This window comes from Macrobrachium rosenbergii, chromosome 21 (genome assembly GCF_040412425.1).
Source record: "Macrobrachium rosenbergii isolate ZJJX-2024 chromosome 21, ASM4041242v1, whole genome shotgun sequence".
Taxonomy (NCBI): domain Eukaryota; kingdom Metazoa; phylum Arthropoda; class Malacostraca; order Decapoda; family Palaemonidae; genus Macrobrachium; species Macrobrachium rosenbergii.
Window position 1 is genome coordinate 23788356 of NC_089761.1, and position 12288 is coordinate 23800643.

The window sequence follows — 12288 nt, forward strand, 5'->3', positions numbered from 1 at the left end:
TATATATATATAGTATATATATATATATATATATATATATATATATATATATATATATATATATATATATATATAAAACCCAGTTCACGACTGGCAACCGCGTTTTAATCAGGAGATCTTCAACTGCCCTCCTGCCCTGCAACATAGCACGTGCCTCTAGGTAATAATAATAATAATAATAATAATAATAATAATAATAATAATAATAATAATAATAATAATAAACAGAGGCAATTTGCTGCGATAGGTAAAAAGGGGGGAAAGGAAATTCCAAGAAACAATTTTTGGAATACTGGAAAAGATAGGATTTTTATTAATCATTCGACTGATTCAAATACTAAACATATCAAACAAGCAAGCATACAAACCAACTCTATATACCTTTTTTACAAATTTATTATCATTATTATTATTATTATTATTTATATGAAACAAGCCCGCAGGGGCCACTGACTTGAAATTCAAGCTTCCAAAGAATATGGTGTTCATTTGAAAGAAGTTACAGAAGATAACAGGAAATAAAGAAAGAAGAGATCAGTTATTAAAAATGAGAAAAAATAGTTCAATAAATCATTAAGTAAACAGATAAAAATATCAATAAATTATTAAAATACAGTTGTTTAAACGAGAGAGAGAGAGAGAGAGAGAGAGAGAGAGAGAGAGAGAGAGAGAGAGAGAGGGAAGGCTTCTGAAAACTAATGTCTCATTTCTAACCACAACTGCAAGACAAAAGCGTACACGACACTACGACCACCGCAATCTACGCCAAAGTAGCGTCACCCCCTGAATGACAAGAACGGCCGAGAGCGACGCCAGAAATGAGATCCATTTTCATGGCAATGCGGCTCAAACGACCCATGAAATGCCACGTCACCTCCAATACAGCCACGACGGATAAAGGTGCTCTATGAGCGAACAGATATATATATACCTTTGGTTATTGGCGAATTGAACGCTCTAAGTGACGGAAACATTACGTAGCGAATCGATATTCTATATAAGAGAATTCTTACTTTATGGAGTGCTCCATCAAAATCGCTCTCAGTCGCTGCAATTTATCGCTGTAACCTTAGAACGGGGAAAAAACGGAGATTACCAGGCGTGTCACCTTTCAAGACATCACAACAGCTCTTTGTGACGCCATAAAAACGCCAATCAATCACTCAAAAATCACTCGACAAACGCTCTCTGCATCGCCGTAAATATTACGATCAATCAACGGACAATGGAGCTGTACACAAGAAATTATAGGTGGCATAAATATTTCCGACATTCTGCTTGCTTGTACGCCAACATCAAGCATGTGGTTCTCGAGAGAGAGAGAGAGAGAGAGAGAGAGAGAGAGAGAGAGAGAGAGAGAGAGAGAGAAACCAAACTACCCCTTCTTTAACACGAATGTCAAGTATGAGGCTGTGAATACATTAAATTATTATAAAATCCCTTATAATTCCTCATGTTTATCGTATGTGAAATAAACTACACTTTCTCAAATTTCAAGCAGCTGCTGAAAATTCTCCACAGCTGAATTTAATGACTGATCGAGATATAAGTTCCTAATAACTTTTCATTATAATTAAATAATCTGATTAATTTATTTCTAGGAGACCGGAACAGGTATATTAACCCAAAATGAGCTTCGGCAATGCCAGAAGTGTGTTAATGTAGTTCTCTGCTCAAGTACAATACACTAAGGGAGAGCATTTCGCATTCTGGAAGTGAATAACATGCACAACTGATTAAATTGTTGACCCTACAGATCGCAACGTCCCCACATTACTTGCGAGAATATTTCATTACAGCATAACACATAAATAGAAAGAAAAAAAAAACACTATTCATTACTGGCATGTGAGAATAACATTCTTCAAGTAGCCATTGATAAAAACTCATTCAATTTCAAACTTCCAGAATTTACAGGTCTTCCAAGCGTTCTCCTTAATGGCGTAAACTGCATTAGACAATGCAAATGATACATTCTCGTCCGGTATATGGTAAAATAAAACATACAATATTTAGCCGATCGATGTAATCAAAAATAAAACGAAAACGGGAGAAATGTAATAAATGACTGTGATGTACGGCAGTAAGAACTATTCACCATGTAGCTGGTATCTACTCTAAACCATATAAAACATTACAGCATCAATAGAAAGGGCCAAAATATTACTTACCGTATGCAGGTGTAACCATTCCATCTAAAACGAAAGCTTACATGCACGTCATATTGGCACTCGTTGGCATTCCTGAAAATTATTTTGAGAAGATCAAAAACACATAAGGTGAAAATATCAAAATAAAGAAACTGGCAAGTTTGTACAAAATAGTGAGCACAAAATACTGGCAATAAAACAATTCTTACTGTTAACAATACAAAATGGACAAGGATCTGCTCTGTTGGTAACCTTGCATATGGTTTGAGCAGTTTTTAATATAAGAATTAAAACCTTAAAAGTGTGTGTGCGTGTGTGTGTATGTGTGTGTGTGAGAGAGAGAGAGAGAGAGAGAGAGAGAGAGAGAGAGAGAGAGAGAGAGAGAGAGAGAGAGAGAGAGGTATCAATAAATACAATGGATTTGACAGAATATATCCGGGAGAATTTCTTCCTAATTCGACTCTGCTACACGGACCAAAATCTCCGGTAAGTATGAGACCTATGAACCTAACCACTATTAAACACTGCAAAGCTAAATATCATTTTCATATTTTCGTTACTGGATATTGCTTAACAATAAACAATCCTGGACCCGAACCAAACACGGTTCCAGTTTACATAATGACAGATAAAACACTCTAGAAAACGCATATATCTGTGACCAATATGGCGCAACGAGATAAAAACAAATATATAATAAAAAGATATTGGTTCTTTATGTCTTGGTTATTTGTTTAGTGACAAATGTATTTACCTCACTCAGAGTGGAGTCCATACAACCAATTTTTCAAAACCTAGAGGTGAACCACATACTCTTTACCTTGGCTTTTAACAGTTGTGGGTTTTATTTCCTGTGCTTGAAGGTAGAATTTTGTTTAACCTTCTGGTGTCTCATAGATTTTTTTTTTTGGTATATTTTGATATCTATTTGACATTACTCCTATCTCATTCTTCACAACTAACGTTATACTTTTTTATTTTTTTATTAGGGTATTTTAATCTGGGGAGAGGTCATATGTACATTCAGTGAGTTTTGTAATATCATGTTGAGAATGCATTTATATTGCAAACAATAATAACAATAATAAGCTGAAGAGGAAAAATTAGACAAAAGTTAACCTGTGTTAGCTAAGGAAAAGGATTTGATCTGGGAAAATAACTCCATGCTAACTTATAATCTAATTACCATTAGCAAAATATATAACAAGCAAAAATAGTTTAACAAAACTCAAGTCCAAAATGCAAGGAAAGGAACAGTTCTGAAACATCACTCAAGCTGTGTACATCACTAAGAAATCTGGTTCGCTAACCTATATATTAGGGATTCGAAGTAGATATACAATCCTCTAATAATTAAAGTATTTAAAAGCTATCCTCTAATAATTAAAATATTTAAAGGCTAATCTTATGAGCTGAGGTATGATGCAGCGTTATCATTAACTTTAGAGTATGAAAACTTGCCATCACCTGAAAACCAAACCGTATCATATATTAGTAACTAAATTTCATAGTAGCACTGATTATACAAGCATACTTTGAGTATTTCTGCAGAGAGAGAGAGAGAGAGAGAGAGAGAGAGAGAGAGAGAGAGAGAGAGAGAGAGAGAGAGAGAGAGAGAGAGAGATTTAACCTTCTCAAAACACATCCATCGACCATTGTATAGCGAGCGGAAGCTGTTAATGCCGACTACTTCTCGCAGAATTCCTCTGTAATTCTTCTGTAATTCCTCTACTCCGGCGCAAAAAAAACCTTAAAACTCTCGTATATCTGAGTTGCCTAAAACCGCAGTGAGTTGTGTCTATTAGTCTAATGGCGGTAGCGATCGCCGATTGCGTACGGAGGTGTGATAATTACGGGCCTGCGCGCTCTAATTAGTGATTTGACTTGCCACATAAAAAGGAGAAACAATTTGTGATACGACCCTTCCAGGCTAGGTAGGTGTTTGTTGGACTCTCTCTCTCTCTCTTTCTCTCTCTCTCTCTCTCTCTCTCTCTCTCTCTCTCTATTTCTCTCTCTCTCTCGCTCTCGCTCGCGCGCGCGCGCACGCTTACTCCATCACGACGAGGCAGAGACTTACATCTACTGAGAGTCTTTGATAAATAAATAAATAAATGAATAAATACTCGAATAAATAAGAAATGAAAGGCTAAAGTGAACACCAAATAAAGAGTGCGGAGGAGTCTATGACTTTATAACTATATTTGTTTTTAATAATTTTTGTATAATTAATATTGATGGACAAAGAAGCAACGAGAGAGAGAGAGAGAGAGAGAGAGAGAGAGAGAGAGAGAGAGAGAGAGAGAGAGAGAGAGATGAATGACAGACTCATATTACCCAGAGAATGTTACACTATATTTTTAATAATTTTGTATGATTAATATTGATGGACACAAAGATGGACGAGAGAGAGAGAGAGAGAGAGAGAGAGAGAGAGAGAGAGAGAGAGAGAGAGAGAGAGAGAAGGATGAATGACAGACTCATATTACCCAGACAATGTACCTCTCTTTTTATCCTCTCCCCCTTCTCTCTCTCTCTCTCTCTCTCTCTCTCTCTCTCTCTCTCCTCTCTCTCTGTCGTAATTGATTTTATAAAAGTCTGATCGATAATTATCCCACCAGGACACGATAGGAAATTACCCCTGCAAACCACAAACACCGAAAGGCACGTTTGTACTGCAATCGTAGAAAAGAAGAAGAAGAAGAAGAAGAAGAAGAATGAAAGAAAGAAATAATGAGAGAAATAAGCTCAGATATTACATCCTGGACGATGCAATAACCACTGCCGTATAGCCTCCATTTGTTGGTTTGTTTCTCCCGAATGACGATGGCGAAACAGGATGAGCAAAAAAAACTCATTTTACTTTAACGTCTAAAAATGACGCCTGGATAATCTAACAGTCGTTGCTAGCGGCTTCGTAGCTGTCAAGTGAGGCAGCTTCATTTTTCTAATGTGTGACCATAGAGTGATGCAGAGTAAAAATAATTTTTTCCCGAAACGAATAAAAACACTCAAAATATGACATCGTTAATATTTTACTTCTTTAAATGAAAACTAGAAAATCCGAACTGCGAGTAAAGGCCTCTTTTTTACCAACTTTGCATAATAAAAGTTTTAAGGATTCAGGAAATCAAACTACATGTTATAAGGATTCAGGAAATCAAACTACGTTATAAGGATTCAGGTAAGGAAACTACAAGTTATAAGGATTCAGGAAATCAAATTACACGTTTTAAGGATTCAGGAAATCAAACTACACGTTATAAGGAGTCAGGAAATCAAACTACACGTTATAAGGATTCAGGGAATCAAACTACTCGTTATAAGGAGTCAAGAATCAAACTACACGTTATAAGGATTCAAGATATCAAACTACGTTATAAGGGGTTAGAAATCAAACACACGTTATAAAAGAGTCAGAAATCAAACTACGTTATAAGAGTCAAATCAAATTACACGTTATATGATTCAAGGTATCAAACTACGTTATAAGGAGTCAGGAAATCAAACTACACGTTATAAGGATTCAGGGAATCAAACTACACGTTATAAGGAGTCAGGGAATCAAACTACACGTTATAAGGAGTTAGGAAATCAAACTACACGTTATAAGGAGTCAGGAAATCAAACTACACGTTATAAAAAGTCAGGAAATAAAACTACACGTTATAAAGAGTCAGGAAATCAAACTACACGTTATAAGGAGTCAGGAAATCAAACTACATGTTATAAGGATTCAGGAAATCAAACTATGTTATAAGGAGTCAGGAAATCAAACTACACGTTATAAGGAGTCAGGAAATCAAACTACACGTTATAAGGAGTCAGGAAATCAAACTACACGTTATAAGGATTCAGGGAATCAAACTACTCGTTATAAGGAGTCAAGAAATCAAACTACAAGTTATAAGGAGTCAGGAAATCAAACTACACGTTATAAGGAGTCAGGAAATTAAACTTCACGCTATAAGGAGTCAGGAAATCAAACTACACGTTATAAGGATTCAAGATATCAAACTACGTTATAAGGAGTCAGGAAATCAAACTACACGTTATAAGGAGTCAGGAAATTAAACTACACGTTATAAGGAGTCAGGAAATCAAACTACACGTTATAAGGAGTCAGGAAATCAAACTTCACGTTATAAAGAGTCAGGAAATCAAACTACACGTTACAAGGATTCAAGATATCAAACTACGTTATAAGGAGTCAGGAAATCAAACTACACGTTATAAGGAGTCAAGAAATCAAACTACACGTTATAAAAAGAGTCAAATCAAACTACACGTTATAAGGGAGTCAGAAATCAAACTTCACGTTATAATGAGTCAGGAAATCAAACCACGTTATAAGTGATTCAAGATATCAAACTACGTTAGGCGGAGTCAGAAATCAAACTACACGTTATAAGAGTCAGGGGAAATCAAACTACACGTTATAAGTGAGTCAGGAAATCAAACTACACGTTATAAGGAGTCAGGAAATCAAACTACACGTTATAAGGATTCAGGGAATCAAACTACTCGTTATAAGGAGTCAAGAAATCAAACTACACGTTATAAGGAGCCAGGAAATCAAACTACACGTTATAAGGAGTCAGGGAATCAAACTACACGTTATAAGGAGTCAGGAAATCAAACTACATGTTATAAGGAGTCAGGAAATCAAACTACACGTTATAAGGAGTCAGGAAATCAAACTACACGTTATAAAGAGTCAGAAAATCAAACTACACGTTATAAGGAGTCAGGAAATCAAACTACATGTTATAAGGATTCAGGAAATCAAACTATGTTATAAGGAGTCAGGAAATCAAACTACACGTTATAAGGGGTCAGGAAATCAAACTACACGTTATAAGGATTCAGGGAATCAAACTACTCGTTATAAGGAGTCAAGAAATCAAACTACTCGTTATATGAGGGGTCAAATCAAACTACACGTTATAAGGAGTCAGGAAATCAAACTACACGTTATAAGGAGTCAAGGAATCAAACTACACGTTATAAGGAGTCAGGAAATCAAACTACACGTTATAAGGAGTCAGGAAATCAAACTACACGTTATAAGGAGTCAGGAAATCAAACTACACGTTATAAGGAGTCAGGAAAAGAAACTACATGTTATAAGGATTCAGGAAATCAAACTATGTTATAAGGAGTCAGGAAATCAAACTACATTTTATAAGGATTCAGGAAATCAAACCACATGCGTTTGTGATCATAAACGTTACATACTGGCCATTGGTCAAATTAAAAATGTGTCTGACTTGATACTGAAACAACATACATAAAAAAAAAAGACTAAAAAAATCAAGGTATGTGACTGCAAACCTAAACAGCTATCTTGGGTCAAAATCAGAATGCATCTGAACAAATATTGAAACAAAATGCAGATTTAAGCACAACATCACAAATGCAAGCAAACATATTAGAACAACTATGAAACAAGTAAGACAATGAGGTTTACCAGAAGATATTACTTTAAGGCTTTAAAAAAGTCATGCATTATAATGAAACAAAATACAAAACTTCAACACAAACTCAGGCACCGTCATCTGTAAAATTTTTCTTTTATTTTTGCAACCTTGACTGTAATCAAAGCTTGTTGAAATTAATGATTTTGAAACAAAAAACCAAATTTAATAATAATAGCTTTAATGAAAGCAAAGTTTGCAAAAAAAAAATGTATATTAAATACTCGTTATACAAAACGTGTAGAAACACACAAACAGTGAGTGTGTGTGTGTGTAGGTGTGTGTGTATGTGTGTGTGTGAAGTACAATAAATTCTATTTAAACATCATCATAAAAGGAAAGCCTACTTTATTTTAAAAATTCGCTGAAACATTTCTCACCAGTTATTAACTATACGGCTGGAAATTTCTACACTGGTTACGCTTATAACGTAGAGTAATACAGATCTAAAAGGATTAGTCTTATCAGGAATTAAGAGTTTCGAAACAATTACATGAAGCTACTGCTATTGTTCACGGTCATGTCATAAAAGCCGTTCATAAAAGCTACACCATTACAAGAAGTTTTGCCATAAATATTTGCAAATCGATAAAAAACAAAATAAAAAAACATGAAAAGATAAATATTTTAAAAAATATCCTCAACACGAAAAAATGATGGTAATATATATATATATATATATATATATATATATATATATATATATATATATATATATATATATATATACACATAAATAAAGACAAAATCCACAGAAGGAAGAGAACATTGGAGTACTGCAAGGCCTTTCGACTTCTTGTCCTTTACTTAGCAGTCTCACCACGTTTCCATATTTTCATGAATCAGTGATACATATATATATATATATATATATATATATATATATATATATATATATATATATATATATATATATATATATATATATATATATATGTATATATGTGTGTATATAAGAAATGTAATGAGAATTTGAAAAACTCAAAAATATTCGTGCTGTAACCCTTATCGTCACATAGCTGCACATGCGGTAGCTTTAATACAACGCATGCACGATCCGTGCTTACAGGACTTGTCAGTAAGTTATGGACGGAGGTCCTGGAAATCATATACCAATCCCTTCTTCCCATGGGACCAACTCTCTTGAAAGTCAATTCCTACGCTTCCTAAGTAATAACAATATTTCATTTCTGTGTTTCCGACTAAAAGCAAAGTCTCATCTTTGCACAATTATTTATTGAGTCCCAAAATAAAATATGAAATTCACACTTCCCCTTAAGGCTATCGCGACAGTGGCTTTCCTGTTTAATCAGATGGATTTATTAAGATATCAGGCTACTTATGATTAGATAATTGAATTAGAAGTAATAAAATGTATTTGGTTGTGAATTACATTCATTCTCTAAATTAACATGGGTAAATTACTGCATAGCAACAATTGCATCTCATGATTACACCAATTACTCTGCAATTCATCTTTGATACTTCTGAGATCATTCACAGGAAGAAAATTTATCTAAAAGAAGCACATTCAGAGGAACAAATTTTTCAATTACGGTACTGTGAATTACACCGGGGAGAAAGGTATGACTTTTGTTAATAAGACTCAAGGAACACCTGTCATGGAACAGTCCCATCAGAAAGGACCCTAACACAAAAATGAACCATATCCAAGCTATCCACCAGAAGCACAAACTCACCTCCATTAGAGGAAAAATTGCAATAAAAATTACTCCCAATAAAAGAAAAAATCCCATTAAAAAAAAAGTGTGAAGTTGGGAAGGCCTCTCTCTTACTCTCTCTCTCTCTCTCTCTCTCTCTCTCTCTCTCTCTCTCTCTCTCTCTCTCTCCTCTCCTTCTGCCAGTATAAACAGTCCATACGCTTTCGCGTTAATCTATAAATGTACTACTCCTTGCACTTTCAGCAGCGTAAAGAAGTCCGGAATGCTGTGGAGTAAATGGTTTTTTTTTTTGGATGGGGGATAGGGGGTAGATATAATGAATGACGTGATTTACAAGTTTGGGTACAACTGGAAATTAGATGATATCGTTGTAGGTACACTTCTCGACGTCAATGAAAGTGACAGATTTTTTATTTTCTGTACTTTACTGACACTCTGCCCAGAATTCCTTCTTGAGTTTGCAAAGCCCTGAAGTGGAAAATCCAAGAACAGTGGAGATATTTCTCAAGGATCTTGCAGTCGCTGAAGTGAATGACTGATATGTATGACCCAAATATGATTCTAAAATCAAAAGCCCCTGGTAACAGAAATATACAAAAAGAACCGACGTTCAAATATACATTAGTGGTGCGTCAAAATAACTAATATAAATTCAATTTTCTTAAGTTTTATAGGCACTTGACCAAGAAATTTCCTTTTAAGGAAGAATGTTTTTCTCAATCCACATTATCCGTTCACGGTACTTATGAATAACAAATTAAAAAAATATATATAAAAAATAGCCCTAATATAGACATCAAACACGGAAATAACGATCCCCTGTGCTACAAACGTCTAAATATATTCCTTCAAAATTTCGAAGGGTTTTGAGATTCAGAGTAAAAAGAGAGAAAAAAATAGCAAAAACAGGTGAGAATAATTCGGTATAATCACACCAGTCGGAGATTATAAACGCTCTCAATTATGAAGGCGTAACAACTGAAACAGATAAATAAGCGATGGACTTCCTCTCTTGGGGAGAGAGAGAGAGAGAGAGAGAGAGAGAGAGAAGAGAGAGAGAGAGAGAGAGAGAGAGAGAGAGATATTCAAAGTCATTCTCCACATAGCACAGGGCTTGAAGCTTATGTCAGCTGACACCTATCAGCCTGGTCCTTATGATCGAGGATCGTTAGGGCTAAATTGCCTTGGCAATAGTGTTTAAGTCCAACAGCTTGCAACAACAAGTGACAACTAAAGACTTGGGATTGCCGAAGGGACCCTGGTTCGGTCATGGATGTCATGTAAATAGTAAATAATCGGCACCGGGTTGTTAATTACAAATTACCTCTCTCCTTCAAAGTCAAAACTACGCGGAGAAGTAATTAGTTTTTTATTTCATTCTGAATCTATTTACGACTCGCAACTGAGCGTTCAATCTCAGGATGGGCATAGTTAGGGAACTGGGATTCAATGCACAATTTTTTATTTTCTTATCTGATATTTATATCTTCCTCTCAGATGCCCATTCTTGTGGCAGGAAGGAGCGGTAATAAATATCCTGAATTCATTATTTTACTCAGAAATATGCCTCCTGTGCTGTGTGTAGTCTCTATACATTTGAGTAAATGATAGGAAAATTACAAGACATGAATGAATAATCTCCACTTAATTTTTGCAACGTTAAGAACATAATTACTATAATATTTTGATTAATATTTTGATTCATTTCATAACATGTAAATGTTAAGGCAATTGGGTAAGTGAAGTGATTTACCAAATAAATTTTCTCATAATGAAAACAATGCATTTAACCCTGATGCGAATATTTATCAAGAAAGTACAAATAAAGTTTCCTCAGTATTTTCCCCTGCATAATGCTTAAGGGTCCAATTAATTCTCTTGGGCAATCATTTTTATTTCCCTTCAGTCTAGTAACCACAGAAATTATGCAATTAACTGAGTATCATAAAATAATTTATGAGGAACATTTGCTAATATGCCACTCATTCGTTAAATTCCTGTCGACTACGGATACCTAATGATGATTTTGAGGTGTCATAAGAGGGCTTATTGCACCCATTTTGTAAAGGCTGACTGTATTCAACTCCTGAATCCGGAAAATATAGTAGTATTTCTCTTACTGTCAGTGTCAATCACTGGCATAAGGCATACTAAAGTAAAGCTAATACACAGTCAAAATACATAAGAGATATTATTTATTTAAAGGCAACAGGGATCAGAAAAGTTCAATAACTTGAAGCTGCAATATAATTTTAAGAAGTCCCTCTTAAAAATCAATCTAATACCCTTGACAATCTATTGTACCGCCTAACAAACAGGTTTCCAAACATTAACGTACAGAGTTGACAGGAAATAAATAACAATAATGGCTACATTAAAAAGGAATACAGGTTAGACACTCATTTAATTTACAGTGATAAGTATTTTTTTTAAATAGATCTGATTCAGTATTCAAATATATGTAAATCTTAATTCTTCCGTAAAGTGTAACTTAGCTCTGGTCTGCTATAGCATAATTTTTTGAGAGGTAACCAAAATAAATTAATATTGAGGCTCATAGAAAATCGCAGTTTGGATATCAATATTTTCGAGTTTTTCAGGAGAAGAGGAGAAAATACAACGTAAGGAGCTAATGCCATTTACGAAGTGCTTTTGTAAGTATTTGACCCAACTCTAAAGACAAAAAACTTAGTTGGCAGATACTACCGGTCTTGCATTCGTTCATAACTTGAAGAGAGAGAGAGAGAGAGAGAGAGAGAGAGAGAGAGAGAGAGAGAGAGAGAGAGAGAGAGAGAGAGAGAGAGAGAGAGAGAGAATTTGAAAATACACGAGCCTAATGCTGCTAAGGTTTTTCGATATAGCACTGAGTAAAATGAAACATAATGAAAAAAAATTGAATTAAGAACCTGCAGATTAAAACTTTACATTTTCATATTAGAGCTGTATTCGCAGTCCGACAATACCTTTTAGGTATAGTTTCAT

At 34.7% G+C, this 12288-nt stretch overlaps 1 long non-coding RNA gene across 1 annotated transcript in view; it reads right to left on the reverse strand.

Annotated features, from left to right (window-relative positions):
* The window catches only part of LOC136849571 (uncharacterized), a 219136-nt gene extending 216890 nt beyond the window's left edge, over positions 1 to 2246 (reverse strand). Inside the window, exon 1 of the long non-coding RNA XR_010856313.1 lies at positions 2172 to 2246. This is a non-coding gene — a long non-coding RNA (uncharacterized lncRNA). The remainder of the gene's footprint in view (positions 1 to 2171) is intronic.
* Between the last annotated feature and the right edge of the window lie 10042 nt (positions 2247 to 12288).